The sequence below is a fragment of the Salvelinus fontinalis genome, chromosome 39 (genome assembly GCF_029448725.1).
Source record: "Salvelinus fontinalis isolate EN_2023a chromosome 39, ASM2944872v1, whole genome shotgun sequence".
Classification (NCBI taxonomy): domain Eukaryota; kingdom Metazoa; phylum Chordata; class Actinopteri; order Salmoniformes; family Salmonidae; genus Salvelinus; species Salvelinus fontinalis.
This window is the reverse complement of record NC_074703.1, coordinates 7,748,981-7,754,980: the sequence shown is the minus strand read 5'-3', so window position 1 is coordinate 7,754,980 and position 6,000 is coordinate 7,748,981. Positions and strand designations below refer to the sequence as shown.

At 42.3% G+C, this 6,000-nt stretch overlaps 1 pseudogene; it reads left to right on the top strand.

The window, feature by feature from the left end:
- Window positions 1-4,459: 4,459 nt before the first annotated feature.
- LOC129838757 (4-galactosyl-N-acetylglucosaminide 3-alpha-L-fucosyltransferase 9-like) lies at window positions 4,460-5,607 on the top strand (annotated as a pseudogene).
- The last annotated feature ends 393 nt before the right edge of the window (window positions 5,608-6,000 follow it).

Genomic DNA, 6,000 nt, shown 5'->3' with positions numbered 1-6,000 from the left:
CTACAAAAAGACCCTCCCACAGTGACACAATGGATAGACATTGTAGAAGAAATACCCCACATGGAGCGTATGACCTTTGCTTTAAGAACTCAACAGGAGAGAGGTCAAGAATACTGGGAAAAATGGGTTTCGTACTTGGAAAAGGTCTAATTCAAAGATATCAATGTAACTAATATGATGATATGATGATGAAAGTATGACGTGCACTGTAACTGCCAGATCTTTTTGTTGTTCTTTTATTTTACTTTATTTGTACTTTCTTTGTGTTCCTACAATAAAAACAAAGTATAAAAATAAAAAAAGCACTTCATGATGGCGGAAGTAAGTGCTACGGGGCGATAGTCATTTAGCTCAGTTACCTTAGCTTTCTTTGGAACAGGAACAATGGTGGCCCTCTTGAAGCACGTGGGAACAACAGACTGGGATAAGGATTGATAGAATATGTCCTTAAACCCACCAGCCAGCTGGTCTGCGCATGCTCTGAGGACGCGGCTAGGGATGCCGTCTGGGCCGGCAGTCTTACGAAGGTTAACACGTTTAAATGTTTTACTCACGTTGGCTGCAGGGAAGGAGAACCCGCAGGTTTTTGGTAGCGGGCTGTGTCGGTGGCATTGTATTGTCCACAAAGCGAGCAAAAAAGTTGTTTAGTTTGTCTGGGAGCTGGTTTTTCTTTTGTAGTCCGTGATTGACTGTAGACCCTGCCACATACCTCTCGTGTCTGAGCCGTTGAATTGCAACTCTACTTTGTCTCTATACTGACGCTTAGCTTGTTTGATTGCCTTGCGGAGGGAATAGCTACACTGTTTGTATTCGGTCATGTGTCCGGTCGCCTTGCCCTGTTTGAAAGCAGTGGTTCGTGCTTTCAGTTTTGCACGAATGCTGCCATCAAGCCACGGTTTCTGGTTGGGGAAGGTTTAATAGTTGCTGTGGGTACAGATCACTGATGCACTTGCTAATAAACTCGCTCACCGAATCAGCGTATTCATCAATGTTATTGTCCGCCGCTATACGGAACATATCCCAGTCCACGTGATTGAAGCAATCTTGAAGCGTGGAATCCGATTGGTCGAACCAGCGTTGAACAGACCTGAGCACGGGCATCTCCTGTTTTAGTTTCTGTCTATAGGTTGGGAGCAACAAAATGGAGTAGTGGTCAGATTTTCCGAAAGGAGGGCGGGGGAGGGCTTTGTATGCGTAGCGGAAGTTAGAATAACAATGATCCAGGGTTTCGCCAGGCTGGGTCGCGCATTCGATATACTGATAAAATTTAAGGAGCCTTGTTTTCAGATTAGCCTTGTTAAAATCCCCAGCTACAATAAATGCAGCCTCAGGATATGTGGTTTCCAGTTTACATAGAGTCCAATGAAGTTCTTTCAGGGCCGTCGATGTGTCCGCTTGGGGGGGATATACACAACTGTGATTATAATCAAAGAGATTTCTCTTGGTAGATAATGCGGTCGGCATTTGATTGTAAGGAATTCTAGGTCAGGTGAACAAAAGGACTTGAGTTCCTGTATGTTGTTATGATCACACCACGTATCATTAATCATAAGGCATGAGACTCGCCTGGACTCCATCACCTTCCTGATTACCTCCCCTATATCGGTCACTCCCTTTGGTGCTTTCCTCAGGCCTTGACTCTGTTTCTTGCTTGTACGTTTTTCAGGTTTCTTGTTTTGTATTATGGTCTACTTATTATTACCTTTGCACTGAGTTCTATGTGATAACGTGGTTGTATGGTTTGGTCTTGTCCAAGGCATTGTTGGTCATTGTTTGAGACATATTGCTGAACGTGCACTTGGCGTATTCACAGGGTAGCACAAGTGTACTTTGTTCAAAAAGAGGGGTGATGTTATAAAATATTTGTAAAAAACTCCTGGAAAATACACTTGCACACCTGTACTTGGTCCTCGACTCCCAGCGTACACATTACACTACAACTTCATTGGAGTTCACCTGTGGTAAATTAAATTGATTGGACATGATTTGGAAAGGTACACATCTGTCTATATGATGTCCCACAGTTGACAGTGCATGTCAGAGCAAAACCAAGCCATGAGGTTGAAGGAATTGTCCGTAGAGCCCTGAGACAGGATTGTGTCGAGGCACAGATCTGGGGAAGGGAACCAAAACATTTCTGCAGCATTGAAGGTCCACAACAACACAGTGGCCTCCATCATTCTTAAATTGAAAATGTTTGGAACCACCAAGACTTTTCCTGAAGCTGGCCGCCCGGCCAAACTGAACAATCGTGGGAGAAGGGCCTTGGCCAGGGAGGTGACCATGAACCTGATGGTCACTCTGACAGAGCTTTAGAGTGCTTCTGTGGAGATGGGAGAACCTTCCAGAAGGACAACCATCCCTGCAGCACTCCACCAATCAGTGGTAGAGTGGCCAGATGGAAGCCACTCCTCAGTAAAATGCACATGACCGTCCACTTTGAAAGACTCTCAGACCATGAGAAACAAGATTCTATGGTCTGATGAAAACAAGATTGAACTCTTTGGCCTGAATGCCAAGTGTCACATCTGGAGGAAACCTGGCACCATCCCTACAGTGAAGCATGGTGGCAGCATCATGCTGTGGAGTTCGTTTTTCAGTGGCAGGGACTGGGAGACTAGTCAGGATCAAGGGAAAGATGAACAGAGCAAAGTACAGAGAGATCCTGGATGAAAACCTGCTTCAGAGCGCTCAGGAGGACAACGAACCAAAGCACACAGCCAAGACAATGCAGGAGAGGCTTCGGGACAAGTCTCTGAATGTCCTTGAGCGGCCCAGCCAGAGCCCGGACTTGAACCCGATCAAACATCTCTGGAGAGACTGTGCAGCAACGTTCCCCATCCAACCTGACAGAGCTTGAAAGGATCTTCAGAGAAGAATGGGAGAAACTCCCCAAATACAGGTGGGCCAAGCTTGTAGCGTCATACCCAAGACTCAATGCTGTAATCGCCGCCAAAGGTGCATCAAAAAAGTACTGATTAAAGGGTACTTTTGTAAATGTGATATTTCAGTTGTTTTTTAAAAATAAATTAGCAACAATTTATAAAAAGCTGTTTTTGCTTGGTCATTATGGGATATTGTGTGTAGATTGATTTTTAAAAAAGATTGAATTTTAGAATAAGGCTGTAATGTAACAAAATGTGGAAAAAGTAAAGGGGTCTGAATACTTTCCGAAGGCACTCAGATGCTTCAGAACACTTATTTTTGGAGTTTTTCGGGACTCTCTCTTCCACTTAGTGAATCTGTTATTGTTTGTATGGGCTAATAGCATTAAGGCCAAATAAAATATATATATATATTTAAATATTTTTTTAAACATATTTTTTTTATTTTTTTTATTTTTTTTTATACTTCAAGAGGTCTTCTAAATCAAATTCTAAACCAAATAGCTAAATGATCCTTGGTATGACCTTCTTAAAGCAATTCCATATAACTTAGTAGATTAGAGTCAGGTGTGTGTCAGCCAGCACTGGGGCAAAAGTGTGCCACCAATCATCAGGGCCCTGAGGACTGCAGTTGTCCATCCCTGTTGTACACTGTTTGCTGTACATACTGTATACATCGTCATACAGGATAATCACTGTCCTCATGAATGCTGAATTTATCAACAGCACTGAACGACACCTGATGTTAGCCTTAGTTTCACTAGTGATGCATTTGACATTCTTTGTTCCCTGGTGTATTGTCATATAAGATAGTTCATGTGCTTGCTGAAATGATTTAATGTCACCAGCTCTAGCGCTCAACGCTAGAAAATCCTGACCTCCTTGGACCCCCTTCGGCCTTCCTTTGAAAGTCAACATTATAACAGTCTAATGAATACATTTAATAGACTGTCACAAAGATAATTAATTTGTTAAAGACAGGTCTCAATGAACATCATGAATTTAAGAAAATGCATTTCAAAAGAACAGAATGGCACATTTTCTATTTAAATATATTACTGTTCTTTGAGTGTTGAGTTCACGTGGAGAGTGCATGGATGGGATCACTGTAATTCAGAGGTGTTGGGTTAAATGCAGAACACATTTTGGTTGAGTCATTCCGTTGTAGGTATCCCCCTTTCCCATTAATTGTGCCAAATCGTTTTATCTTCAAATAAATAGTAGCTCAAGGGGTCATTTTAAGAGTTGTATGGCAAGGACAAGTGATTTGGAATGACATAATCTGCTCTTTCTGAAACAATATAGACATCAAAACGTCTTACCTGCTTGTGATTTGTAGGAGAATTTGAAAAAGTAACTTTTTTTATAACACAAATTATTTTTGTCACATTAAGATTCCAATATAAATTCTATATAAAACATTCAATCAATCTTTCTATTTAACTACTTTTTCAGCTATAACCAGTCACTACCATTATTATAATGTATTTCACATCCATAAATACATTTCTAGTTGTTGTTGATATTCTAGAGTGGTTTTGATTGGTCTCTTTTCTCTTTCAAAGGGTCAAGGTATGTCCACTCCGGCTTCCCAGGGGTTCTACGGCCTGTTCTGATTGGCTGTGTTTTTATGGCGTGCTTCGTGGGTATATTCTTATTTTACTACAAACCCCAGATCAAGTTCCGTTCATGCCCAACTGACCAGGCAACCCACGAGGGGAAGGCTGGTTGTTCTCCTTGCCCTCAATTAAGTATGGCAGGGAACCACACAGGGCAAAAAACACACCATGCCCAGACAGCCATTCTGGCCGGTGATGACGGAGACACAGACACTATCATTTTGATCTGGATGTGGCCATTTGGTCAGGCCTTTGACATAGACTCTTGTGCCTACTTTAACATCAAAGGCTGTCACCTAACAGTGGATAAAAACCTTTACAGCAAGGCGCACGGTGTCATCTTCCACCATAGAGACATCCATGGAGACCTGAAGAACATGCCCCAAGAGCAACCTCCATCGTTCCAGAAATGGGTGTGGTGGAATGTAGAATCACCGGCTAATACAAACAGGATCCCTGGTGTTGACCACTTGTTCAATTTGACTGTGAGTTATCAACTGGATTCTGATATCAAGGTTCCAGATGGGTCACTTGTTGAGGTAACCAGTGAGGATAAAATCTTTGAGCTGCCAAAGAAGGACAAATTAGTCTGCTGGGTAGTGAGCAACTGGAACCCAAACTACAAGAGGGTACAGGTGTTCAACGAGCTCAGTAGGCATGTCAAAGTAGAGGCCTATGGGAGACATTTTAGTAGATACCTAGAAAATGAAGACTACTCAAAGACGCTGTCCAGCTGTAAATTCTACCTGGCATTTGAAAACTCCATCTACAAAGACTATGCTACAGAGAAGCTGTTCAACGCTATGAAGTTGGGAGCAGTGCCCGTTGGTCTAGGTCCATCCAGGGACAACTACGAGCAATTTATCCCAAGGGACTCTTTCCTCCATGTGAATGATTTCTCCTCTACAGAGGAGCTGGCAAAGGTGCTTCTCTTTTTCCACCCGAACGAGGAAGAATACATGAGGTACTTCACCTGGCGAAAGAACTTTAAAGTTCAACAAGGGTATTTTGGACTTGAGCACGCCTGTTGCTCATGTGATTACATTAGAAGATATAAAGGATACAGAACTATTCATAATCTAAATAAATGTTTTTGGGGCTAAGTGACTCATTTGTAGTGGGACATTTCCATGTAAAAGGACCCATAAGTACCAACCTGTGCAGTTCAATCAATAGAATGTATTATAATGCCCTTTTTACATCTGCAGTTGTCACAAAGTGCTTCTTCAGAAACTGAGCCTAAAACCTCAAATAGCAAACAATATAGAGGCACGGTGGCTAGGGAAAACTCCCTAGAAAAGCTCGAGCCTAGGAAGAAACCAGGCTCTGGTTGAGCCGGGTGGAGATTGTAAGAGTACATAGCCATTAAGGACAGATCGTTCAAGATATTCAAATATTTATAGATGACCATTAAGGTCAAATAAAAATCCTATTGGTTATAGATGTCCAGGACAAGGTAGCACGACCGGCGAACAGGTTAGGGTTCCATAGCCACA